Source organism: Peromyscus eremicus, chromosome 1, assembly GCF_949786415.1.
Source record: "Peromyscus eremicus chromosome 1, PerEre_H2_v1, whole genome shotgun sequence".
In the NCBI taxonomy this organism is placed as follows: Eukaryota; Metazoa; Chordata; class Mammalia; order Rodentia; family Cricetidae; genus Peromyscus; species Peromyscus eremicus.
In genome coordinates, this window is record NC_081416.1 from 160,298,045 (window position 1) to 160,312,049 (window position 14,005).

The 14,005-nt window shown below is 44.2% G+C and overlaps 1 pseudogene; it reads right to left on the reverse strand.

Annotated features, from left to right (window-relative positions):
* Nucleotides 1-7,048: 7,048 nt before the first annotated feature.
* LOC131924726 (uncharacterized protein C2orf78 homolog) lies at nucleotides 7,049-13,787 on the reverse strand (annotated as a pseudogene).
* Nucleotides 13,788-14,005: the final 218 nt, after the last annotated feature.

Genomic DNA, 14,005 nt, shown 5'->3' on the forward strand with positions numbered 1-14,005 from the left:
TGGGAGGAGGGAACTCGGGGTGAGAACTCGGGGTGAGAAACTGGATCTGGTTTATGAGTCCATGACCAAAGGAAGAGATCAAAGGGCTCCATTGTGTGTGTGTTGAAGGACAGGGCTGAGTGTATTGAGAGTACCTTGGATGAAGAACTCCAAGAATCTTCTATTTGGGTTTATTCACTTAGATGCTTTCCTTAATCTGTGTTGGTCCAGGCAGGACTCATATCTCCCTTCTCTGCTTTTCATCCCTTTTTGGTAGGGTTTGATTGTTGTTCTAGGGTGAACCTGTATCCTTAAAGTGGTGGGAAGTATCATGGTGAACTTCCAGAAGCAGTGGTCTTCTGTTCATTGTGAAGATGCTTGTAATTTGGTGTTGCTGGTAGTAGCAATCACTTGAGGGGTAACCCCTGTTGTTTGGGTGTTCATCTTGTATCTCACTCTGGTCTCAGACACATGGGCATTCTTTCTATATTGTCTCCCTTCTTATAGTTTTTTTTTTTTATTTTGCAATATAATTCAGTTCTACACATCAGCCACGGATTCCCTTGTTCTCCCCCCTCCCACCCCCTCCTGGTCCCCCCAGACCACCCCCATTCCCACTTCCTCCAGGGCAAAGCCTCCCCTGCAGACTGAGATCAACCTGGTAGACTCAGTCCAGGTAGGTCCAGTCCCCTCCTTCCAGGCCGAGCCAAGCGATCCTGCATAGGCCCCAGGTTTCAAACAGCCAACTCATGCAATGAGCACAGGACCTGGTCCCACTGCCTGGATGTCTCCCAAACAGATCAAGCCAATCAACTGTCTCACCCATTCAGAGGGCCTGATCCAGTTGGAGACCCCTCAGCCATTGGTTCTTAGTTCACGTGTTTCCATTCATTTGGCTATTTGTCCCTGTGCTTTATCCAACCTTGGTCTCAACAATTCTCACTCATATAAACCCTCCTCATTCTCGCCAGTTGGACTCCCAGAGATCCACCCGGGGCCTAGCCATGGATCTCTGCATCCAGATCCTTGAGTAGTTGGATTAGGTTTCTAGCATGACAATTAGGGTGTTTAATCATCCCATCACCAGAAATCAGTTTGGGCTGACTCTCGACCATTGCCAGCAGTCTGTTGTGGGGGTATCTTTATGGATTTCTGTGGGCCTCTCTAGCACTTTGCTTCTTCCTATTCTCATGTGGTCTTCATTTACCATAGTCTCCTATTCCTTGTTCTCCCTCTGTGTTGTTGATCCAGCTGGGATCTTCTGCTTCCCCAAGCTCTCTTTCCCTCGACCCTCACCCTTCACTACCCCCCACTCATGTCCAGGCTTTTCATGTAGATCTCTTCCATTTCTCCATCATTGGGCAATCCCCGTGTTTTTCTTGGGGTCCTGTTTTCCAGGTGGCCTCCCTGGTGATGTGAGTAGCAGTCCAGTCATCCTTGTTCCACATTTAGTATCCTCCTATGAGTGAGTACATACCATGTTTGTCTTTCTGAGCCTGGGTTACCTCACTCAGGATGATTTTTTCTAGATCCATCCATTTGTCTGCAAACCTCATGATGTCATTGTTTTTCTCTGCTGAGTAGTATTCCATTGTGTATATGTACCACATTTTGTTTATCCATTCTTCAGTTGAAAGGCATCTAGGTTGTTTCCATGTTCTGGCTATTACAAACAATGCTGATATGAACATAGCTGAACAAGTGCTCTTGTGGAACTCAAGAAATTAGACATCAAAATGCCCAACAGTCCAATTAAGAAATGGGCTATAGAACTAAACAGAGAATTCTCAACAGAGGAAACTTGAATGGCTTAAAGACATTTAAGGAATTGCTCAACATCCCTAATCATCAGGGAAATGCAAATCAAAACAACTCTGAGATACCACCTTATGCCTGTCAGATTGGCTAAGATCAAAAACACTGAAGACACCTTATGCTGGAGAGGATGTGGAGCTAGGGGAACTCTCCTCCACTGCTGGTGGGAATGCAAGCTTGTACAACCACTTTGGAAATCAATATGGCGCTTTCTTAGAAATTTGGGAATCCATCTCCCCCAAGATCCAGCTATACCACACCCTTGGGCATATACCCAAGGAATGCTCAACCTTCTTATAGTTTGAAATTGTCAGTCATTGTGTCTGGCCACCTTCTCTCTTCATCCACAAGTATAATGAGTGTGACAGTTACTGAAGCTTCTTCCTCCTGGCAACAGTCTCTGCAGTATCCTGGGCTTCTACCATTCTCTGCCATGCTTTTTTCTGAGTAAGGGCTAAAAAGCAACTGGAACCTCTGGAGGAGGAAGGCATTTGTTGGTATGTGGTGGTGGGTTACATGAAATAAGCAATGTAGGTGTTTTTCTAAGTGTTGCACCTTGGTGGAAAGGGATCTTGGCATTTAAGAACTAAGGAATAGCACAAAGTCAACTTAAGCATAGCAGCTTTCATCCCTGCTCCAGGGAAAGCTTTCCCCAAAGTAACAACTCTACTTTGATAGGGGAAGGTTTCCCCCAGCGAAACTGTTACAGTTCTGCTCTGCTCTGCTCCACTGTGGCTAATGTTCCCGCTCTGCTCTGCTCCCTTCTGACAAAAGAAGGTCTCACCCAAACCTCATTCAAGAGATTTATTTTAGGAGAAGAATCCAGGAGGGTGGCTTCTTCTACCAGGGTGGAAAAAGGCAGTTAACGACTGAACAGGTACAGGGCTTATGTAGGGCTTCTTAGCGGGGACTGTTTTCTAGGGTGAATTTGCAGGGTGAGAATTGCTCAGATTCCAATCTCTGAGTTTGGAAAATCAAGAGATTGGTTGGATTATGTTGGGTAGGTTTTTTTGCTCATGGATTGGTTGGTTTTTGTGCTTAGTGGGTCAGGAGCAGAGTGTGTTTCTTTGACTCTGGTTTCAGAGCCAAAGTTTGATTCTTTCACAGGCCCCTTTTACCATTTTTATTCTGGTTTCATAGGGTGTGTTTCTTTGGCTGGCTCATTTGTCCTACAATATTTCTTTATATTTGAAAAAAAAAGAACAATGCATTTCCCATCTCAGTGTATCTTTTTAGACAGGAAGATGATATTTTCTTTAAATATGGGTAAATCTTGTGTGTTTCCTCATTTTGGTTTTTATTGTTATCATTCTCCTTGGTCACTCACAGGAGGATTCATAGACTGTCTTATGGCATGGGTGTGATGTGCATTTATATATATTTCTTACTCTAACTGCCTCAACAAGCACTACTATGACAGTGTCTGTCAGTCCTCATTGAAAATGACCCTGGGGCCTGTTTAGCTCTCCTCCTGCGTTCACATGAGCTGTCAGCACTTTCCCTTGGGACCTCTTTTACACTGAGCTAGTGCCATAGCTAGCAGCTACATGCCCAGCTCAGTAGATCTGTTAATGTAGTTAAGGTGCAGATGTAACTGTTAAAGTCTGCCTCCTTGCTGGTCTTCCTTTGATATTTCTGTTGCTGATGGAGAGAGTTGTCATTGTTTAGGCTGCTGAGACTCAGTGGCTGCTGCTGTGGTGAGATGGCTGCTTGGTACTCAGAAATGAATCATGCACAAATCAGTCCACCCAAAGCTCATTGAGTGTCCTGCAAGTAGGAGCCCAATCGAATTGAGAGCTAGAGCAGTGGGGTAGAATAGAGTAGCATGACTTTCAATTCCAAAATCTAGTGAACATCCCATTGTGATATCTTAGCAGTGATTACCTCAGATGGATGGAGACCTTAGAAAGTAATTGAACAGATTAATGCAGTGATAGACAGGTCTGTGGCTGTGAAGCTTAACTGTACATAGTAGAAGGAGCCATGGAGAGTCATGATTACTTGACTTGTCATTCTAAATGTTACTTGCATTTGAACACCAGGCCCTGGTGGAAAAAGGTCTTTTTGGAAGCTAGAGAATAGAAGAAGTGGAGAGTTAACTGAAAGTAAGGGACTTCCATGTATTGCTTCCACAGGAAACACCAATAAGTGGGTGGGTATAATGTGAAGTATTCTACCCTCTTTCTGTTACAGTATGGAGTAACTTTAAACACCAACACCAGGTCTATCTCATTTTCCATCTATACTAATCCAAGGAATTGAACATGTTATTGCTTTGCACATCAGTACAGATCGCAGCATTTTTCAGGAATATCTATGCTAGCTGATCCTGATTTCCAATAAGAGAGCAATGGATAAGGAATATGTGATGTCTACACACAACAGAACCATTTCAGCTAAAGTGATGAATGTAGTCGAGGTGATTGCAGGAGAGTTCCTGTAACTCGTGATAATCATATTATACCATATGTATCTAGTCCCAGACAAATATCTCCCGATGCTATCTCTATATATGGATGCTAGATACTCACACCTCCATGTTCCGTTCCTGACATTGAAGACAATGCTGTTGAGCATATAACCAATGCCTAAGATTTTTGGTGAGAGTTAAGGAATAGTGTAGGCCTTGGTCACAAAATTACTGGGCTCAGTATACAATATATAGTTTTAAAAGAATGTGTTTAAAGAATAGTACAATGAGAATTAATGACATTGAGGATTCAATACAAGTATAGCATTGTGTAAATTGCTTTAATATGAAAAATGCTTCCTGAACTTCTTAAATAAGGATTATTTTACAAGACCCTTAGTTTGAATACATAAAGATTAAAATAATAATATCAAGGTTACAAGATATACATCCAAATGTGTTTCTGCTGCTCCTAAGCTGTAGGATGAAGACAGTAGTCTCATGGCAGTGCGCAAATCTGTCATTAAGCCACACACAGGGAGTGATAAAATCAGAGGACTCCCTAAGCCATTGCTTTCCATCATTCTGCTGTACTCAAATTTGTCCCTGTGAGGATCATTGCATTCAGGAAGTAGGATCTTTCCATCCTGGGATTGTTAACATTTTCTAGGTGAGTTAGACTGTACTTACCCTTGTTAGAATGAACAATTTGGGGCATACACAGTAGTTGGGGGTTAGATATTGTGAAGAAAGAAGCACCATGAAACTCTATGGAGAGTGTGAATACAATTCCTCAGATGCCCCAATTCATAGAAGTAGAAAAGCAATCATAACTTTACTACAAAAGTAGAAAATACCCAGGATAGCATCAGTGCTTCACAGGCATTGTAGCAAGTATAGCCTACAACTGAAACAAGGAAGACTGTCAGAAAAAAATGAATCTGAGTCAAGTTGATTGAACATCCTCTTGTTGTTGAGGACAGTGGGCTTGTCTTCTGTCTTGACTCTGTGACTTAATTGCATCAACTCTTTCAGCTTTCTTGGAGTTATCTCTAATACACTTGGTCTTGTCTTTTATGATTCCCAGGTCTGCTGTGTCTGCAGAGTGTGGCTTTCTGAACTTTGCCCCCTATATGCTGGGTGATGTTGTCAATATCAACTTCTCTATCCATAGCACTGTTCTAAGGCTCTGTCACTCCACCAGGTCCTGACACTAGATTTTGGCCAGAGAATTTCCATCAAGCAGATTAGGGCTTTGCTCTTCCTTCTTTCTCAACTGGTTTAAGGGTGTGCTGATGACACCTGATCTTTACTGGGCCTGATCGCTTCTGAAAACTATGGAGTCTTTGCATTGGGTGGCTGTGGGAACCTGGAATTGGTTTAGTTCAGAGAGGGAGTTGAGCAGTTTGGAAGATGAACTTCTACCACCAGTGTAGTCATGTCTGCAAGTCTATTCTGGTGGCCAACACACTGTGCATGTCCCAGGCTCATCCTGACCAAGACTGCTGCTTCCCAATGTCACAATGTCAGAAGCAAGCTTCTATCCTTGACTCTCAGCTGTCCTAGGCTCCCAGCATCAGTGAAGTACAAGGGATGCTGCATGTCAGGGTGTGCTAAAGGGAGAGAGATAGATCATGTTTCTCTTTCATGAACTCATAGGCATCCAGAGACATTGACAGATTTGTTGCCATCTCATGCATGTTTTTATTCTCTGTTCCAGGCAGGGATCATGTGGCAATGCCAGGAATTCTGAAGGTTGTGATGGGGGCAGTTAATGACTTGCCACCATCAACAGGTCGTGTCCTCATCTGGTAATCCAGGGAGCAGGAGTAGCAGAGTTCCTTCTGTTCTGCAGCTGAGGGAATCTCTGGCTTGACGTGTAATTCCAAGGGATGTCTCCCTTTGCAACACTGAAAAAGAGTCAAGGAAGAAGTCAGTCCCTGTTAATGGGATGTCCCTTCCTTTCAGTGCACCTCTGTACTTAGGCTCCTACAACAGCTAGATGACATTATTAGGATCTCTGCTAAGGCAGCAGATATTCAGATATTCAGATTTTGGGTAGATAAGAAAAATGCACCTTGGCTTACACATGGCTTCTTGATCACATGCTGGGAAACATGGATATCCACATAGATAGAAAGAAACTTGATTCCATTTAGTTTGTGGGAGCATTCCTTTAGTCTCAACACTCTTGTGTCATGATCCGTACCATGGAAATTGCAGAGGCAGTCACAGAGTCATAGGCAGAGTCAGAGATAGTATCAGGTAGAGGAAGGCTGAAGTTTGTGAGTTCAAGGCTAGCCTGATCAACATAGTTAGTTCCTGAACATGCAGGGTCATGGAGAGAGAACCTGTCTCAAGGAACTAAAAGCAAATTAAGAAGTCAATGAGTTATATTTCCTGTATGTCACCCTGTGCAAGAAATGTCAAATGCCTCAGAGGTAATAGTGTGAGTAACCCTGACAGTATGAGAGCACAGAGTATGTGTAAGAGTTGAATGTTCACAGACAGGCCAGAATGGAGCAACACACCAGCCACTCAGAAATCCTGGCTGTAGTTGACAGATGGTCTCTCAGGGGAGTAAAGCATTTGTTGCCAGAAAAAGGTAATAGTTATTAAGAGGGGGTCCTAGAGAACAGGAGGACATCTTTGTTATTGCTATGCCAGTGAGAAGATTCATATTTAGATTATTTAGAATTAGATAAAACACAGAAGTCATTAGAAAGAAGGCAACCCAGGTAGTAAAGTGCAAAGAGAAAGAGAATCCTCCCTGATTTCTTAAAAAGGAGAGTGAGGACATACAAAGGTTCAGATGGAGGAGGAACCAGGGAAATGCATAGTGAACCTCCTAGATGTCACCCAAGGCCAATTAGAAAAGAAATGACAGACACCACTGAGAGTGTTCACAGAAAGGAATGCTATACCATGCTGGAGAGGATGGAAAGATTTCCAGCCTGACTGGATGTCAATGCGGAGGATCCTCCAAAAGCCTAAACCTGGCCCACCACATGGTTCATATATGCCTTTCCAAAGAACTCAATATATTACAGATGTACTTGCCCATCAGCGTTGACTGCAGAACCGTTTCAAGAATATTAGGGAACCAAGCACGGTGTCCAAGAGCATTGCCATGGGTGAAGAAAATGGGATGTTTGTAGAACGTGAAGTCATTTCAGCCATAGGGAAAATGAAGTCATGTTGTTTGCAGTATGTGGGTTCAACTGAGGCTCATGAGATGGTTCAGTAGATAAGAACACTTGCTTTTCTGGAAGTATCCCCAGGCTTACTCCAGAACACCTCCTGGAGGCTTTCAGTCTCTATTGGTTACAGACCTCAGAGATCCGATGGCCTCTTCTGGCCTCTGTGGGCACTCCACACATGTGTTCCACAGGAATTCAGGTGGACGACAAACAAACACACAAACACAAAATAAAGTATTAGTGGATGATTTCAAAGATGGATAAAACTTGAGACAAACAGTAATCAAATGAGACCCTACTCAGGAAATTGGTTAACCTTGTGTATTTTCTCTTTATGGTGGGTGCTTGATGTTGTGCACATGGAATCCTGTATTTCATTTCATGAAACTTCAGGAGGAGCTCTGTCCCAGACTAGTAATAATTAAAGGGATGAGGTGAGAGTTTCAAAATGGGAGGAAGTGTGGTGAGAATAGGAGTGTGTTAACTATAACAGTATACACTATAGGGAACATACCAAGTTCAAAGATTTTTATTTAATTTAAAAATAAAAGTCAAGAAGAATAATTTTATTACCACTACAGGTTTTGGCTAATTACTTTTACCTTAAATAACACTACCAGGGGACTTATATCATATGATGTATTTATGTAACATATATTAATACTTAGACAACATAAATGAATAACAGCAAATATACGAAGAAACCATCAAAACCCTCTATATATACTTACTAATGAATAAAATGTAACTGACTTTAGTTTCTCCAGTCACTTTTAGTGTCTTCAGATATTTACAAGTATAGAAACTATGTCTGACCATTTATATATTAAATCTGGATGTACATATTATTCACGTTAACTCAATGCATACCTTCATATCAACATGTACATCCAAGTCTTTATATCCAATGTATACATGTATATGTGTCTCTATATCTTACCTTCTCTATGTTGAATAGTACTGTGTTCCAAAGTCTAGGGTAGCCCTTACATGACATAGCCAAAATATGTAGAAATTTCCATATCCTTCTGCCTCTGAAGGAAGAGCTGTGGTTTTCCCAGAGAGGTGTACCTGGCAGCATTCTCTCTCTCCCGTTGAGCCTGCCTCTTCATGGTCTCCCTCTCTGGTCTCTGCTCTTCTGTGATGGGCTGTGAGATGACTGGCCCTGGAATGTGGACTTTCCTCCATGGAATTGGTTGGCGGCTGAAGTCTTGCAGCAGATATTGGATTTGAGGTTTTGGAGGTGATGGAGCCTTGTTCTTTTCAGCATAGGCAAGCTCCCTCTGTAGTGAAGTGTGAGATGATGCCCTGTAGGATTCTGGCCTACGGAGAGCTAGCTGAGGCCCAGGGCAAGACTGGATGGGGTTGGTTATGTTAGCTCGTGTGGCCCTGGTAGCAATAGGCAGAACTGTCTTGTCAGAGGCCACCAAAGAAGTGCTGGCAGGAGCTGGTTTAGATGGCTTGAATGTGGAAGGCTGAGCCGAGTGGGAATGAGGCCTCACAGGGTATACTGCAGGGGCCCTGCGTGAAGCCAGGGAGAGAGGCTTTCTAGAAACCAGTCTGGCTTGTGGCTTGTCCAGGGCTGGAAAAGGCAGAGGTACTAACTTGACCTTCCCAGGTGGGGGCAGCTCATACTGGAATGGAGATGGACACTCCCTGTGAGCATTGCTCTCTGGTCTCTGAGCATTGCTCGGGGTTTTACCAGGGCTCCCGTCATCAGATGGCACATCCAGAAGGGATGAGGTGGCTGGGCATCTTCTAGGATCTTTGTTGCTGCTGAAGTTTAGCTGAGCCTGGGAGGAGATGCCAGTTTTCTTCTCACTCTTCTTCCCCAGTGGGTGAAAGACTTGCACAGATTCTAGCATGTGCATGCCGAGGTGAGTTCGAGGCTTTTTAAAGCTGTCATGGATGAGCTCGGGTGGATTCCTCTTCCTCTTGTTCTGTGGCATGGTGGTGTTTTCTTCTGCCTTGGCTCTGTTCCTCGACTGCTTCAGTTCCTCTGTTTTCTTGGAGTTTTTTTCTCTGGTTCTCTTTGTCTTGTCTTGCCCCTGAGCCCTAGCTCTGCTGGGCATGCTAGGTGTGGCTCTCTGGGATTTGGCCTCCATGTGCTTAGGCATGTTGTCAATAGCCCCTACACTGGACCCAGCACTGCCCACAGCCTCTTCTTCCTCCACCAGGTCCTGGAGCTGGATTCTGTCCTGAGAAGACACATCAAACATCTCAGAGGCTTTTTGGCCATGCTTTCTCACTTGGTCCACAGGTACTCTGATGATGCTGGAGCTTTCCTGGGCTTGATCACTCCTGGTGTCTTTGGATTGGGTTGCTGTGGGATCTTGCAATTGGTTCATTTCAGTGATTAAGTTGAAGAGTCGGGGAAGGTGAATATCTGCCACCAGTGTAGTCATGTCTGCAAAGTCCATGCTGGAGCCCATCACACTCTGCAGCACCCCAGGCTCATCCTGACCAAGGCTGCTGCTTCCCAAGGTGGCATTGTCAGGAGAAAGCTTCTGTTTTAGGCTCCCTGAATCAGTGTATTTCAGGGCCTGCTGCATGTTGGCATGTGCTAAAGGGAGAAGTGATGGATCTTGGCTTTCTTTTATGCCCTCATAGATATCCAGAGGAGTTGATAGATCAGCTGTCATCAAATCCAAGTCATTATTCTCTGTTTGTGCCAAGCTCAGAGCAGGAGGCAAGGGCAGGAATTCCAAAAAACTGTCAATGGGGGCAGTTAATGACTAGTCCCCATGGACAGGTGGTGTCTTCTGGACATCCTGGGTGCAGGCACTGCAGAGGTCTGGACTCTGCAGCAGATAGAGTGTCTGGCCTGAAGCTGTCAATCCCAGGGTTGTCTCCATTTTCACCACTGAAAAAGAGTCAAGGAAGAAGTCAGTGCCTGGTAAGTGAGGTGCTCCCCACTTTTCAGTGCACCTCAGTACTCAGACCCCTACAGCAGTGGGGAAGGCATTCCTATGAGCTCTGCTTGAGTAGCACAGGCGGCACCTCTGTTTGGAGACTTGTGACCACTGTCGTATTTCTGGTAACCATGTGATATCATGTTTTCTCAGATGTTTGTGTTTTCCTTGGTGTTTTTGTATTGTGTGCATGCATAGTGATCATGGGGACGTGACAGAATTCCCTTGGGGTGTGGTCCTCCCTTTCCTTTCCCATGTCTCTGTAATAGTGACCTTGATTTCCGTCGAAGTTTGCTATCAGGCAGGTTGTCTGGTCCACAATTTTCAAGAACTTACCCTTGTCTTCCAACTCTTGGCATTACTCAAATGCCCCCAGTTGCCTGACTTTCTAAATGGGTTCAGGTAACCAAACCCAGTTCCTCACTCCTGCGTGGCAATCATTTCTACAACCCTGGATTTCGTCCAGCTTCTCATTTCACAGTCTTGTTATTAATGATGTGAAAATTGGTTTAAGAAGGTGAAATCTTTAGCTTGTGTTATGTTTGTAGTTTAGAACATATCCTAGGGATCATGCATAGCCTTGGGTCACCTCTGAATAACCATAGCAAAGAAAAAGAGAGAGATAGAGACAGAGACAGAGAGACAGAGAGACACAGAGACACAGAGAGACAAAGGAAACAGAGAGAGACAGAAAGAGTGAGAGTGAGAGAGAGAGTGAGAGAGAAGGAGGGGCATGGTGAATGGTAGAGGGAGAAGAGAAAGAAAATCTTAGCCCAACTTAGCATTTATAATATGGAGACAGAGAGAAACAGAGAGAGGAGAGAGAGAGAGAGAGAGAGAGAGAGAGAGAGAGAGAGAGAGAGAGAGAGAAGCTTTGCCCAACTTAGCAGTTGTACACTGGTACACCGGGTATACTGGACTCTCAATGCACTTATGCTTTGAAGAGAACTGTGGTTCCAGCACTTGGAATCTGTGAGTAATACTTCTTCTAGGACAGATTTGGAGTGGAATAGATTAGGATGGAGGTGATTGCTGTGTAACCTTGCATGGGACTAATAAGCTAGGTCAGTGATGTGTGTGTCTGGGGTGGTGTCCTTGGACATGTCTTAATGGAGGATGGGTGCCACTCATTGCCCTGAATTGTCAGTCATTATAGAGACTGAAGATGAGGATGGTGAGCCAGGCCAAGGCTGAGCTCTCAGGACTCCCATCCTTTCTCCCTGAGGACATCCACTGCTGAAAGGGCGAGCTGTGTCTGCTTTGAGTGCTGATCTCAGTCCTCCCCTCCTGGCTTTACTCACCTTGAAGACTGGTGTCTGCCATGTCTTGAGCAGGTGTGGGATAGTAGATGGCAGAGGTGGAGAAAGGTGTTTGGACATTCATTGGCTGAATCTCCTTTGGCATCATCACCGTCCCTGGTTGCAGGGCAGAGGCCTGACCCCCAGAGTAGGACACAGAGCCACAGGCCTGCAGGCACTGCCTGAGTTCTTCAGACATCAGAGGGCCCAGGCTGTTGAGGTCATTGTAATAGACCTGGCTGCCCTCCTGGTAGGAAGGTGCCAGGCTGTATCCTTGATTTGGTACCTATCGTGGTGTGGCCTGAACAAGGCTGGCAGATAGTATTGGATACGAGAGGACTAAGGAATTGGGATCTAAAATATTGTCACCCTGGGCTGTCATAGAAAAGGAAGAGAATGTGGTATTCTGGTCAATGACAGTTACAGTGAAGTCCTGGAGTGCAGCTCCCCTCCTGTCAGTGCTTCCCGTGGGATCCCACTGGAGAACACCTGGATAGGAGAGTGCTGAGGCAGAGCTCTGGCCCTGATCAGTCAGCGCAGTCACCATGGTTGTGCCAGCTGGTAGGTAGGAGTAGGCACTGTCCATGAGCTGCTGTCAACAAGTGCTGGAGTCTGATGGCAGCAGCCATGCTGAACTCACAGCTGGGGTGGAGACCCTGGAGAAGTTGCACACACTTCCTGCTAAGGGCGTGGCATTCCTCAGCACAAGCACAGGGGAATGCAGAGCACATTCTTTCCCAAGGAAAGGTGCACTTTGGAAATTTTCTGTAGGAAGGAAGAGGAAAGTGGAAAGAACAGTGAGATGGAATCTGTGTAGCTTATGTGAGAAGCTTTGTTATCTGCAGTTTGTCCTGTCTAGGAGAGTCTGGGACCTATTTTCCCTCACATAATCCAAACAAATGGTTCAGAATGATTCTTGGTAATGGATAGGATGACACTCATTTGATGAGCTGCCTGTTCTTCCTGTGTGGGCAAGCACTTCCTTGCTTGATCCACGTTGACCCTTGCTCTGACTAGACAACACCCTTCTTTGCCCTGCTTTGTGTTGTTCTGATACCTGATGTGGTACTGTCACACTTGTGTCCCAGAACAGAAGTGTTTAAAGTAGCAGAACCTTAGACAACTTCTCATACCTGTGCCTTTGTCCTGTTCTATGCAAGTCTTTCTCTATGTAGAAAGAGAGAGAGATTCTCTACCTAGATCAGTCTGACCTTGAAATCACACAGACTGGCCTGCCTCTGCATCAGAGTGCTGGCATTGTAGGTTCTTTCCATGTCCACCAAGCTTGGCTCTACTGTGAGCTTTCTTAATGAAATGATGTATCAGGAATTTCATAGATAAGAAGTGTATTTAGCTAAGAATCCCATCTACCTTCTCTTGTTCCCCACTACTTTTTATGTAAGTAATTACTTCTTATTTTTTGTATAAATTCAGCACACATCCAAAATGACTACATGAATAAAACCTGCTGATAACATTTCATGTTGAGTGCCTATATTTCAAGTGACAGTTTGAGATTTCTAATGTAGCACGTGGTTCATCTCTGAATAAGTTTGTTTCTTAATTAAAAGTTGGTTAAATTGATTCTTCAATGAACACTTCCACAGTATTTGTTAATTTCTTGTAACTCTCCTAGTTGGGAATCCTTGTGAAAATTCCTGCAACACACTAATGTGTCAGTTCTTGTCCAGAGAACAACTGACTGTGGAGTACCCAGCCCATGTTGATAACATCCAACACAACCAAATATTGTGGAGGATGATGTGGAAGATGGGCTGGATAGAGTATAAGAGCCAGGGACTAGAGCTGGATATTGTATTCTATATGTGACAGGAAACCTTTACCTAGATTAATCTCAACAATGTGGCTGCATAATAATGGGTTGCGACATGATAATGTCCTCTTTCTTTTTATTTAATCTGTAGTGATCTGTAACATGCAGTTCCCAACTGCCTTTGTGTACATCAGGGTCATCTCTGCAATTTGTCTTTTTTCTTTACCCATATTTTCTAACCCCAGTAAGAACCAAATCTAAATGTGACATTCATTTCCAGTATCTCTATCAGCATCAATAATATAACCATTACACAAAAATTTAGAAGTGTAGTAAAAATAAGGGAGAAGTGATCCCATATTTTTTTAATACTTTAAAATTTTTTTCCTTACCCGCCATGGTCAGAGGGAGAGTATCAGCAGTCCACAGTACAATGGAGCAAGAGAATTGGTTGTTCTTATCTGATCAGCTGACCTAAGTCGCAAGTGTGTCTGGTATCAGACAGCATTTACTGGTCACTGGTCACAGGTGACCTGTGATGATCCAAATTTGTTTACAGGCATTGCCATGGCAACCCCAAGAACCTACCAGGGTTGGTAGGTTGGGTTGGAGGGAGA